The following is a 14,373-nucleotide window of genomic DNA, read 5'->3' on the forward strand; positions in this document are numbered from 1 at the left end:
CCCTTTCTAACGGTTTTGTAAAAATGTCCGCAATTTGATTTTCCGTTCTATAAAAGGTTAGGCATATATTTCCTTTTTCGACTTGATCACGTAAAAAGTGATGCCGTATGTCAATGTGTTTTGTCCTAGAATGTTGTATTGGATTTTTCGAGATGTTAATGGCACTTGTATTATCACAAAATATGGGAGTAGTTTCAAAAATAAGACCATAATCACGCAATTGTTGTCGTACCCAAAGAATTTGAGCACAACAAAGAGCGGCACTTACATACTCACTTTCGGCCGTGGATAGAGCAACGATATTTTGTTTCTTGGATGCCCATGAGATAAGGCACGGTCCTAAGAAAGTGGCAATACCCGAGGTGCTTTTTCTATCCAACGAACTCCCGGCATAATCCGCATCCGAAAATCCTACAAGATCAATGTCATAATGAGTTGGGTACCAAAGGTATAAACCTTGCGTTCCAATCAAATACCTAAAAATCCGTTTGACGGCTTTGAAATGTGATTCTTTAGGATTTGATTGGAAACGAGCGCATACGCACACACTAAATTGTATGTTGGGTCGACTAGCGGTTAAATAAAGCAATGAACCGATCATGCCTCGATATACCCTTTCGCTAACACTCTTACCATTTTTGTCTTTGTCAAGATTAAGCTTGACAATCATAGGTGTAGGCATAGGATTCGAGCTAGTTAACCCAAACTTACTTATCATTTCCTTTAAGTACTTTTGTTGGTGGATCATGGTTCCTTTTTCATCTTGCTTAATTTGAAGACCAAGGAAAAATCCAAGTTCTCCCATCATGCTCATTTCAAATTCAGAAGTCATAAGATCCGAAAAGTACTTATAAAGAATGTTGTTAGTTGCACCGAAAATAATGTCATCGACATATACTTGCACAAGCAACAGTTCCTCTGACTGTGACTTGATAAACAATGTCTTATCAACCGAACCACGTACAAAACCATTTTCTAGTAGGAATTTGGAAAGCCTATCATACCAGGCTCGGGGAGCCTGTTTTAAACCATAAAGTGCTTTGTCAAGTTTAAATACGTGATTAGGGAACTCATTGTTTATAAAGCCCGGAGGTTGTTCGACAAAAACTTCTTCTTCAAGATAGCCATTTAAGAAAGCGGTTTTAACATCCATTTGAAAAAGTTTTATGCCAACATGAGATGCAAAAGCTATGAGCATTCGTATGGCCTCAAGCCTAGCTACCGGTGCAAAGGTTTCATCGTAATCAATCTCTTCTTGTTGATTAAACCCTTGTACCACTAGTCTAGCTTTATTCCTTACGATTTCTCCAACATCATCAAGCTTATTGCGATAGACCCATCTCGTACCAATTACAGTACGTTGAGATGGTCTAGGGACCAGATGTCATACCTTGTTTCTCTCAAATTGCTCCAATTCTTCTTGCATAGCCGTGACCCAATATTCATCGGATAGTGCCATTGTGATATTTGTGGGTTCAATTTGTGATATGAATGCTTCGAAAGCACAGTGATTTTGGAGAGATGATCTGGTTTTGATTCCAGAGGTAAGGTCATTGGTTAAATTTGATAGAGGATGGGAACCTTGATGCTTCCACTTCTTTGGAACAAGGGTGTTAGAGGCCTCATTTGTTTCGTTTGGTTCTGATGCAACAGTGTCAGTGACTGTTGCATAGGGAGTATTGTGTGAGGGTGTTTGTGGATTGGTTTCAATTTGGTTAGTGGTTGGTTCACTGCACTCCTCATTCCCCCTGGATGAGCTGGCTCCATTTTGAGATGAGGGAGGGTTAGTTCCCCCTGAATTTTGGCCAGCCTCCTCAAGCAACAGTGGCTCCAATTGTTGCTCAACTTCTTCCACGACTTGATCCATGTCATGACGTATCATTCCAATTTCGAAGTCATCGTCTTCCTCATCATCTTCATCATTAACCTGAGTGTTTGAAACAAAGAGACTAGATTCGTAAAATATTACATGAACGCTTTCTTCCATTTTCATGGTTCTCTTGTTATAAACTTTGTAAGCTTTACTATGGTCGGAATAACTAACAAAAACACCTTCATCACTACGAGCATCAAATTTGCCTAGGTTGTCTTTTCCATTATTATGTACAAAGCATTTACTACCAAAGCACTTTAGATGGGATATGTTAGGTTTTCTTCCTCGTAGTAATTCATAAGGGGTTTTGTTAATGATTTTTCTAATCATGACTCGATTATAGATATAACAAGATGTGTTAACGGCCTCGGCCCAAAAGTTTCTTGGCACTTTAGAGCTAATGAGCATGGTCCTAGCCATATTTTCAAGAGTTCGATTCATTCGTTCCACAACCCCATTTTGTTGAGGGGTTCTTGCGGCCGAAAAATTGTGGCTAATACCGTACTCATTGCAATAAGACTCAAATGATAAATTCTCAAATTCGGTTCCATGGTCGGATCTCAAGGAGACAAGTTTATAACCAAATTTGTTTTAGACCTTTTTAACCCAAATTAAGAATTCATCAAAAGTTTGATCTTTAGAACTTAAGAAAAGAAGCCAAACAAATCTTGTAAAATCATCAACAATGACACAAATATAGCGACTTCCACTTTTACTAACAATACGCATAGATCCACATAAGTCTATATGAATGAGTTCAAGAGGTAAGGAAGTGCTAACAATATTTTTGGATTTAAAGGAGCATTTTACTTGTTTACCTTTAACACAATCGTCACAAAGTGATTTGAATTCAAATTTGATGTTAGGAATGCCATCAACTAGATCAAGCCTCTTAAGGGTATTAAGTGTTTTAGCATTTACATGACCAAGTCGTTTATGCCAAAGCCAAGGGTCATTCTTTTGGACACTCATGCATGATAGTGTTTGACTTGACAATGAGTGTAAGTTAGTCATGTAAACATCTTTGACACGTTTACCTTCAAGAATGAGTTCTCTAGTTTTTCCATCAATTATTCTACATTCACTAGCAATAAATTCAACGATGTTACCTCGATCACATAATTGTGATATGCTTAGGAAATTGTGTTTCAAACCTTTGACAAGCAACACTTTGTCGACACATAGTGACTTTGACTTACCAACTTTTCCAATACCAATGATTTCACCTCGTTTGTTGTCACCAAAAGTCACCATGCCACCATCGTAGGCTTCTAGCGAAAGGAATTGGTTTTCATCTCCCGTCATGTGACGAGAGCATCCACTGTCTGAGTACCAATTGCTGCTGCCTTTCGCTAATGCTTATAAGAAATCAAACGTTTAGTTTAGGAACCCAAACAAGTTTGGGCTCCTTCTTGACAACAACTTTCTTGACTTCTTTCTTTTTAATCCAAACATGTTTAGCCACTTTGGTACTTCTTTCTAGGTCAAGGACTCTCTTTTCACAACCATTAAACTCATGACCAGTTTTACCACAGTAATTGCAGATAATGTACTCAGGAAGGCCAGCATACTTTCTTCTTCGAAAATCAGTTACGCTTGGGTCTTAGTTTCGAGTGCAACAGTTCGTAGGACTGTTGCATTTGAAACCAAGTCCAGAATTTTTTGCACGGTTTTCATATTCTTGAGATTGTTTTAGAAGAAACTCCAAGACATTCTGACTTCCTTCCCATTTCAAATAGAACATCTTAGCCTCATCTAGCTCTTTGGTTAGTTTTTCAATTTTAGCAAGATGATTAAGATTTAGTTGACCTACTTTGTCGAACGCATGTTTAGCATGTCTCACTTCATCACTAAGCAATAAGCCAATTTGCTCAATTTGCTTGTTGTCTCTTTTGCACAAGGTAAGGTCAGCTAATAGAGAGTCACGTTCTTTAGTTAGTGAAGACACATGTTTTGTGAGAGTCTCAATTTCCTTCATAGACTCAGATGCAACAGTTGCATCATCTGTTGCATGGATTTGTTCAACCTTTTTCAGAGTTTCAATTTGAACGAGAAGGTCATTATTTGAATTTTGCACTCGATCTAAAGTACTTTTATCATGACTTGACTCATCATTTAGCATTTCAGCAATTTTGACAAGTTCCTCTTTTTCATTTTGACATGTTGCAAGATCAATCAAAAGTTGGTCACGTTCTTTGGTTAGCGAGGACACAGCTTTGTCAAGGGACTCTTTTTCCTTGTTAGACACAGATGTAACATTGCATTGATCTGTTGCATGTATTTCATCAACTCTTTTAGCAAGAAACAGATTCTGTTTTCGGAGCCTTTTAATCTCCTTTTCAAGACTCGATGATGAACTAGGTTGATCTACCTCATTTAGACATTCTTTTAGACCAACATTTTCTTCGGCTATGTCTTCAATTTCAATTTGCATAGCCTCTAACTTATTGCTTTGGACACGACACTTATCAATGAATTGGTCTAGGAGATGACAAATTTTGTCTTTAGAGAAAGATCGAACCTTTTTCTTGAGCTTGTTTACCTCAATGTCAGAATCTGAATCTGAGTCCACGGAGTGAGCCATAAGACATTTGACACTTTCTTTCTTTGTTGACTTTGGAACATCATTGCTTGACTGAGACGAGATGCTAAGTTTGGCATCCAATTATTCCTCAAGAACATCGTCCTCGTCAGAATCAGACATTCCCCAAATGGCAGTCATTACTTTGCTTTTGTATTCTCTTTTACCAAACTCACGCTTTTCTTTAGACTTAATGGCATTCCACTTTGGGCATTCTTTGATTTGGTGACCTTTGTCACCACATTTGAAGCAACCAACAGTGGAAGTAGACTTTCTTTTGGGAAACCGTCGTTTGCTAGTATAGTTATTAGACCTTTGTGAGTTTCGACCATTAATCATGCCAACAATGTTTTTAGTGAACATTGCAAACTCGTCATCTTCATCCTCCTCATCACTTGAGAGAGCATAGAGAGCAAGTCCTTTCCCTTTAGAGCTTTCACCGGATCGCTTCATGAGAGTTAACTCATTAGTCATAAGTGAGCTCATAAGTTCATCAAGAGATAGCAAAGAAAGGTCTTTAGCTTCCTCAATAGCCGTAACCTTCGGTTGCCATTTTTCAGATAGGCTACGAAGGATTTTACGTACTAAATCCTCGGATTCAAAGTTTCTACCTAGACTCTTGAGGTCATTAACAATACTAGAGAAACGAGAAGACAAACTATTAATTGACTCATCTTTTCCCATGTTGAACATCTCATATTGTTGCATGAGAAGATCAACACGGTAATTTTTAACTTGTGACGTTCCTTCATAAGCAAGATTTAGGGTGTCCCAAATTGCCTTTGCCGAGTCACATCCGGATATCCGGTTGATCTCTTGTTCACCGATGCCATATTGAAAGATGGACATGGCTTTAAAGTTTTTCTCGACTTTTCTATAACCGGCCTCAACATATTTGTCCTCACTTTTGATAGACTTAGTGCCATCGGCATTATTCACCTCAATCTTGAGGGGACCATTTTGAATGATCAACCAACATTCGTAGTCCGTACTTTTAACATAGTGCTTCATGCGATGTTTCCACCAGGCATAGTTTTCTCTCTTAAAGATGGGATACTTATTGTGTTTTGAATCGTCCATAACTATGGGATCAACTCTTTGGTTTTAACCAATATCAAGAGCACGAGGCTCTGATACCAATTGAAGAGTTAAGAACGATAAACACCTAAGAGGGGGAGGGGGTGAATTAGGTGTACCTTTTAAAAAATTTCTCCTTTACTTGGTTAATGACTAACACAAGTAAGATCTATTAATACGAGTTTGAGAAACTTAATGGATTATAAGTTCACAAACGGTACAGCAGGTCTATGCAACAGTATGAGAGACTGTTGCACAGCACTGAGAGCGAGATTAACGTGTAAAAGAAGAATGATAAGAGAATGTGAAAGTAAATAAACAAACAAGACGATGTTTAAAAATTGGTTCAGCTCCTACTCCGGAGCCTACGTCCAACCGTTATTTTATTGCTTGTTTAGAAATTTACTCAAACTTAACTAAACCATTACAATGAAAACAACTCGTCAACCTACTCCGGTTGCAATTGCTTAAAGCTACTCCGCTTCAAGACTTTCTCTTGCTCAAAGCTACTCCGCTTCAAGACTTAAGGTTCTATCTCAACGGTTTACGAGTCGAATCTCGTTGTTCACTTAAGAACATGGAGATTACAATTAAGACCTAAACACGAGAATCATTGAACATATTCTTTTATGCAAATGATTTAACCGATACTTGGAGATTTTACAGCTTTGAAAAACAATTGAAGACTTTTGAAAAACAGAAAACGGTTTTGCAAATGATTGAAGAACAAAGCTTTTAATGCTGAAAAGATTTGCAAAGTGTTTACAATGAATGCTCTTTCAAAGTCTTGCAATAAATGAAAAATGAAGTGGCTATTTATAGAGAAAGGTAGTGTGCAAGAGAAGGATCTTAACACGACATTAATCTAATATCCACAAGTTTGTAGTATGCATTTTCATTTAAAAAATATAAAAGAACAATCAGGTTTGAGAGGCTCAAGGTGGATGCGTTTTTCCAAAGAGAAGGAGTGTTTCCCATAAAATATGGGAACTCACAATTTTGCCACAAATGGAAAAAGCATAAGACCCATTTTTAGCATGAAAAACAACTTGCACAAATGGGATTGGCATCTTTTAAATTATTGTGCAAGCATATTCTTTTTGTTCTTTTTGTTCTTCAGTTTTGAAATAATGTTCCTCTTGAACATAGAAAAGCTTTTTAAAGGATTTCAAACACTTGTGAATTTTCCCGAAAATTTCTCCATTCGTTAGTACCAGAAACCATGGTGCAACAGTCACAGGAATTGTTGCACGGTTTTGCCATAACTTATGCGTAAAAAAGAATATGTTGAACTACCTCGTTTACAACATTTGTTCTAGACTATGGGCATGCTTGACTTGTTCTTCATCTTGATCATCTTTGAACTTCTTTGATCTATCATTGGATGCTTCAATTTGCTAAGCATTAAACTAAGAGGCAAACGATTAAATCATAATGAAACTTGGCATCACCAACCAAGTGTGTTCTAACATTTTGGCTAAACAAGAGCTGGGCACGACTTGGGAGTCCTCCCAAACTCTTGTGCTTGAAGATTTGCAGCTGCAAAGGGCCATTCTCCTAAGGCTTACCCATCTTATTTGACCTTTAGCAAGCAAACAAATCTGAACTCACTTTATTACTTTTTACTTTATATGTTTTATTGTCTTCTAGTCTTGTAATCAGTTTGTGTAAGGTTTTACAGCTGTTTTACTTGTATTTTTGTAAGCCAATTCGTGGCCCTTAGATGTAGCCTTGAATGGTTTATATTAAAGCCTTGGTCCCTATATAAACCAAGCACCTATCTTTATAACATTCATATTTGAGATTGAATTATAAACTTGAGTTTGAAAACTGCGTTTTCTAGTTAATTCTTCTTGCTTATTGCAGAAAACCCTCCATTTGCTTAGTGCTTTGGGGCGGAATTTAGTCCTTGCTTCGTGATCTTGGACGAGATTCTTAGGCTTAAACTTGCTCTGTGATCTCGTCTAAGTCATATTCTTGTTTATTTTCATTTGTTTCAGTCACTTTAAACAGTCTATTGGAGTGTTTAATTCGTGTCATTTCAAGTCCCAACATCGAGTCCATCATGTTTTACTTCAAATAACTTCATAACGAGCATTGTAAAAATTGAAACATAGTATCATTATGTTTTCTAGAGAAAAAAGAAGTGAAAAGTGAATTTACGAAAAAGATGTCAATTAAATAAAATTTCTTGGATTAGTACAGAAGGGTCGTGATATTTTTTATGTCCAAGACATATCGGCCATGAAGGCTATTTTCCCATGAAACTTAGAAACTAATGTGAAATGACCTCGATTTTTTTCCTTAACGAATGGAGTGATAAGGGGGGGAAAAAAAGAACAAGCCGAAAAGTTTAGCGGATGGATAGAATTCTTACTTTTTATTACAAGATGTTATTATTTGGAGATTACCATAAATATTTAATCATATTATACAAGGCTTGCTTATGAGTAAAACCGTTTTTTTTTTCTTTTTTAGTTTGACCAAATTAGGATCAAATAATCTAAAAGTCGATTAAATGAGGACCTTCCTTTTGTCATTCTTGAATTATTCATATTAGGAGGTGGTGAGCGGACTAAATTAGCTTGACTTACTTTGACACTACACAAATATACTCTAGTTTATACATCAACAATCGTACAACCTTGACTCAACTATGACTGGGAACACAAATAAGTGGGCTAATGCCGCTTACACACAAATTTGAATTTATTGACCTTAAATTTAGTTGCATTATAAAAGGAACTCTAACCTCTCTATCCCAAATTACATAAACAATAATCATCTAGACTTGAGAAATTGGATTAGTTAGAGTCGAGAATCTAGTCCTCAACCGCCATGTTGTCATGTTGGTCACTAATCAAACATACGGAATAATTATTATCAAGTCAAGAGACACCTTATCGCACTTCCAATTAAACATAATCGAGTTATTTTGAGTTTAAGCTTAATAGCTTATATCTACACTCTTTAAAAAAACCAAACTTGAGTTACTGTTCCCAGAACAGTAACTTTGGGTGCTTCTCCCCATTTTGCCCCTTCCCTATTATTCTGTCTATTTTTGTTCTATTTTTCATGCGTACAAGTGTACAACCCATTTACCCTTTTTCACCTCTATCTAATAAATCCCAACCATGTCTCCTCCCTCTCAGCAGGAACATCCACGCCATTTTCATTCTGTTTATTACATATATTCAAGCCACTTTTTGGGACATCCATTGAAAAAACCAACCTAACGAGGCAAGTTATTATTTGTTAATTTGTTTGTTTTATTCCGAACTTGTGATGAAGATTGATGTTTATTCGCATCTGATTTTGGTTTTGAAACTACGATTTTGATGAAGATTTTCATTGTTATATCAAATTGATGGGTCTAGAAGGCTCCCCTGATGTGTGTCTTCTTATTTTTCCATTTGCATGTTAGGATTCTATTATATTCCAATTAAACTTTCCGAGTTTTTTTTGGGTGCCACGAAGATTGCTGTTTATTTGCATCTGATTTTGGTTATTGAAATTAGAATTTTGATGAAGATTTTCATTGTGTCCATTTGAAGGTTTCTGTTGATGCAATATTTCAGAGAAATATTTATGTGTTTTGTGAAGGCAAAAACAACAGAAGGAGCACCAGTGAGATCACTTTTATAGGCGATAAAGACAGAGGAGGCTTCTCTATCTCTTTGTGGCCTTCAACTTTAAGGCTTGAAGGACTGGTAACACTACACCCTCTCTGTATTAAATTGCAATCTTGTAATTTGTTGTATTAGTAGTAATTAAATTTATGTTATTTGTTGTACTAACGTTTGAGACAAGATCTTAGTTTTTGATGAGCAAGAGCTTATAGTTATGGCTATGATCGTATAAATAAATAGTTTATTAACAATGCTACTCTCACATGTTTGTAAAGTTTGTTCATTAATCTTGTGATGTTTTATGAATAAGACTATGAGTGCTTATAAGTCATAACTACGGTGATGATAGCTTAGATTAACAGTTTGCTGAAAAATGTTGAAAAAAGATGTGTTTTTTTACGATTGAAATAATTTATCGTCGCATTTACTCTCCCGGGTTGGCCACAAATGTACCACGACAGCAATTGTTCATTCTATTTACTCTCTTGGGTTGGAAACAAATGTACCTATTCTCTCATGCTGATTGGTTTCATTGTTTAGTATCATCGGGTTTTCCCTTCTTCTAAGCATATATTTTGCATGTGCATCTCGCTCGAACTTGTATATATTTGTCCTAAATTTGTTTGTTGCTCGAACTCGTCTTCTAGCAACTTGCAGTTCATTTTGACATTAGTACTGCCAACCAAATTAACTAAAGATTTTTGTTTATGATCAAATCAATCTGGTGTTCTGTAATTCCATGATTAGTCCTTGTCTCAAGTGCTGATACACGGTACCATGTAGAACTGGTCATTGTTTCCTATAGTTATTACTATTTTCATTCTTATTACACTTATCTGGGCTTGCTGCTCCATAAATCATATCTATTAGGACTGGCTGTAATGCCAAAAGAGTAATGCATTAACCACGATACTCTAACACTTGGTCAATTGTCTGTGCACGGATGTCTTACTCGAGCAGCCTCCATTAGTTGTGAGGCAATCAAACCCTTCAAGCAACGACGATCTTTAAATTTGTTTAATGTGTTTTTAATAATGGCTGAAACTTGAGATAGGTTAATAAGAGGGAACTAAAAGGGTGAGGGCAGTAATGATAGGATTTTTATAAACCCTGTTGCCTTTTTGCTGTTATCTCGGTGATAACAATTATTTTTGATTTTTTAGAGATTGTTTGGCGTCCATTATTCGTTATGTTGGATAACAATGCTTGAAATTTTTTGTGAAACTCGTTTTACAATTTTATGTGTTTTGTGCCTTTTTCCGCGTTATGTATTAACCAATTTACAAGTATTTTCTAAGAATTCTTAACTGTTCCTAGGTACATTGAGAGTTCATTGATGTAACACCCCGATTTATGAAGGAGCCTCTAGCAAGACATTCCCTAATAAACCGGACTGTTACCATCTCGGTTTCCCGAGGTAGTGAATAACAAATTAAACTCCAAGGCAAATTATATAATTACTTTAACTTAATTATTACAAAACCTCTTTTACATCAAATTACCAAGAACTAACATAAATAAAAGTGAAGGTCTTCTAAATAATGATCTAGCTACTAAGTCTTCTGATCCAGTGTCTCACGCCCATCAAGCTCCCGTCCTATCTCTTAAACCTGTCAAGTCTGCTCACCAATATTTGGATCATCACGGTGTTCACGAATACGGGGTCAACCACGAGGTTGAGTAGGGAATACAATGAAACAACAAAATATGATATGCATGCTCCTCCGTCACCTCCATCTCCATCTCAACTCATATCTCATAACCGGAACGCCCGCCATACCGATCCCGGCGAGCACAACAATCGACCGTCGTCGATATACCACTCAACGGTGAGGACACCAGGGCAAGTCTGCAGAACCCGCACTGGGCCTTATCACCACATCACATCGTATCTCAACATCGTCACTACCACACCATCCTCCAACTCCAATGCATATGAAATGCTCAACAGTAATCAATGCAACACAATATGTATATCAATGAATGAAATCATGCCAGCTACCAAATGTTGTGATAACATACTCAACACGATCAATCCAGTCAACCACATTCCAGTATATGAATCATAACGTAAATCAACAACCACGAAACAAGTCAACGTCCACAGCTTGGTCATATGAAACACAACAAGTCAACACAATTTAACAACAACGCTGATAAGTCAAGTGTATTTCCCTACCTCAAAGATAGCAGCAGACAGATAAGCAGATGCTTTAAAGGTACTCCACTCGAAACTCGTCACCTAAACATATACGTACAATAATTAATTTACTTGCAACTATTCCCGTTCCCAAAAATAGCAAGGTTACTAAATATAGAAACTTCTTAAAATGAATAGTTTCCTTAAATGGAAACTTTCCCGATATAGCAGCTTTTCCATTTTAACAAACCCGTCTCTAATTATTTTAAATAACTCGGGAGTTAAATTAACTAACTAACTACGATAACTTAAATAACAAAGAAAACGAATCAAAACCGACTAAACAACACGTCCAACCCACGACTTCCAACCCGCTCCCCAACTCCCACGCGCCACCTCTCCACCGTGATACCGCTGTGTCAAACACCGGGTCGACCTGGGTTCTTACCACCGCCCTCACCGGGTTCGACTCGCTTGATGAGTCGAACCAAGGCCACGAAATCCCCCCCGGTTCACTCCACCGCCCGTGGTTGCCCCCACAATGGCCGAGCCCCTACACAACCCCTCACCCACCACCGTCATCAACAGCACCCTATCCTACCACCACCACTCTGCTCGCCGTCAAACAACGCACACAGACGCCGTGGCGCCGCCGTTTCGACCTCCCCCGAGTCCACGGTGGCGCCACCCCAAACCTAACCGTCTAAACCCGCCTGCAAACCCGCATATAACCCGTTTGCTACCCTGTGTCGATGCCGCCTCTCTCTGCCACTACCACCACCTAAAGCCTCCCTAACAACCACCACCACACTCGACCCATACCACACGACTCCTTTACCCCGTCAAAAACCACCAGCAACCCCTCCCTAAGACACACAACAGCAAACAAAACCCGACAGAAATAGCGAAAACAGAAGGGAGAGTTGCGCGCATACCTTTTCTACCACCACAACAACCACCAGGGTCGCCTACAGACGTCGACAACCACTCTAAAGCCTTCCTTGATGTGCCGTCGCCTTCCTCTCTCACTCTCTCTCTCTCGTTTTGCGTGAACCTGAAAATGCGTGCCGTCGAAGTGAGGGAGGCGGGTGAGATGAGGGTTGTGTAGTGTTAGGGTAAAAATTAGGTTAAAAATTAGGTTAGAAACATGATGTTGGGTGTTGGGTTAATTGGGTTAAACATGTTATTGGGTAAACTCAAATGGGTCGAGGATAAATGGGTTAGCTCACATCTCGAATTCCATATAAACCCGTCTCAATTAACTTATGAAACAACTCGATCTTACGATACAACGCGAGTCAAGTAAAATAACTTAACGTAATTATCGACTAAACAATTAACCCGACTTAAATAGTAATATAAAATACGGAGTATTACAATTGATGACTGTTGCTTCCAAGTCCACCAGCCTAAAGTCTGCTTTCTCATACTGTGTAGAACAAGTAAGAAGCTATGACTACCACACTCACCTATGCCTCCTCGAACTTACCCCGGGTATGCGAAAAGCTGCATTTACTCTTCATGCCTTCAATGTCAAAACAGCCAGAGCAATGGACGTTGCTTCCGATCCCCGGATAAGCCTAATGCGTCTTATTTGGTGAGAAGATGCAATGGACAAAATCTATGCCAATAAGGTGATCGAGCATCCTATAACACAATCCCTTTCATCAGTTTTATCAGCATAAAATAAGTAAGGCCTGGCTGAAAAGATCGGTTGAAGCCCGAATAATAGATGCTCAAAGGGAACCAAATGATATCCCAAAAACTATCGAAGAGCTGGAGAAATATGCTAAGGACACTCAGTCTACTATCTTGTACATGGCATTGCATTCTGGAGGCATCAATTCCAAAGTAGTCGATCATGCCGCTTCTCATATTGGTAAGCAAGCGGGATTTCTTTGCTCTTAAGATCACTTCCAATGTGTGAAAAATTGTATTTGAGGGTGGTATTATTAGCTATTGGGGTTGTCGAGTGCTTTATCATAATTACCTTGTTACCAATATGTTTCTAATGTCCGTATGTTTATCCAGTACAACAATAATATTACTTTGTTGCTTCAAAAGCTCTCGCTAATAGTGAGTTAAGGGAGGTCAAAATGTATGAAATTTCACTCTTGTGTTGGTTTGACCCATAGAGGTAATTTCTGGGAGATCATAATGAAAATAACTATTCTTTGGTTCCATTAGAAATGGAATCTACGTTCAATTTTGAGTCTGTCAGAAACATGTCGGAAAAAAATATACAACAGCTCTTTAAATGTGTTCTTCAGCTTAAGAAATGTAAGTTAATTGCTTTTTCTTAAACATGTAACTTGCAGACTGGAAAGAAAAGGAATAGATTGATGATCCAAATGAGGTCAGACTTGAGATATGAAGAGTTTAGTGAGCTCGGAACTCCTTACGAGTCAACTATTCTGAAATTGCAGGATATGCTGTTCAAGAAATAATATGTTCATTTGTACAGGGTTGTGATACGATTCCACGTGAAAGTCCGGACCCAGAAGAAAAACAGGTAACTTGTCTTCTTGCCACCTTCTTTTCATGTGATCGGGTGTTATGCTCAATATATATAGGAAGAACTAAAAAGTTGCTTCGATTTCAACTCTGAAAAGCCTGAAAATTGGGATGAGGAAGAGGGCGGCTTGTGGAAACCTCAAAGGTACTGAATCCAGTATACAAAGGAGCATACAAGGGACCTTGGAGTAGAAAGGTATGTAGCTCATCAATTTTTAGAATGAACATCATATTGGAATTAAGCGATTTTGGTAATACAGGTCAACATCTGAGTATTAGATAAGCTAAGTCAGTTCCTTGATCCTTAGTTTCACCAAAGTATAATTTCGGTCGGTCATGATATCAGTCGTTGCGGCTTAACCTCTCACTTAATTGCAGCTAAACTGGTTGCAATGATCTTTGAAACCTTCACAGGTCTCGGTATCATCTCCTGTATAAAAAACGAGAGTGTGCGCCTGATCTAAAAACAATAGTGTATGCTTTCTGTGTATCAAAAATCAAAGTATGTTTTGTCAAATTAATGGAACATGATGACTTGTATGTGTTGACAAATTTATTT

The 14,373-nt window shown here is 37.9% G+C and overlaps 1 pseudogene; it reads left to right on the plus strand.

The window, feature by feature from the left end:
• Positions 1-12,682: 12,682 nt before the first annotated feature.
• Positions 12,683-13,695, plus strand: LOC141652186 (uncharacterized; annotated as a pseudogene).
• Positions 13,696-14,373: the final 678 nt, after the last annotated feature.

The sequence above is a fragment of the Silene latifolia genome, chromosome 4 (assembly GCF_048544455.1).
Source record: "Silene latifolia isolate original U9 population chromosome 4, ASM4854445v1, whole genome shotgun sequence".
Taxonomy (NCBI): domain Eukaryota; kingdom Viridiplantae; phylum Streptophyta; class Magnoliopsida; order Caryophyllales; family Caryophyllaceae; genus Silene; species Silene latifolia.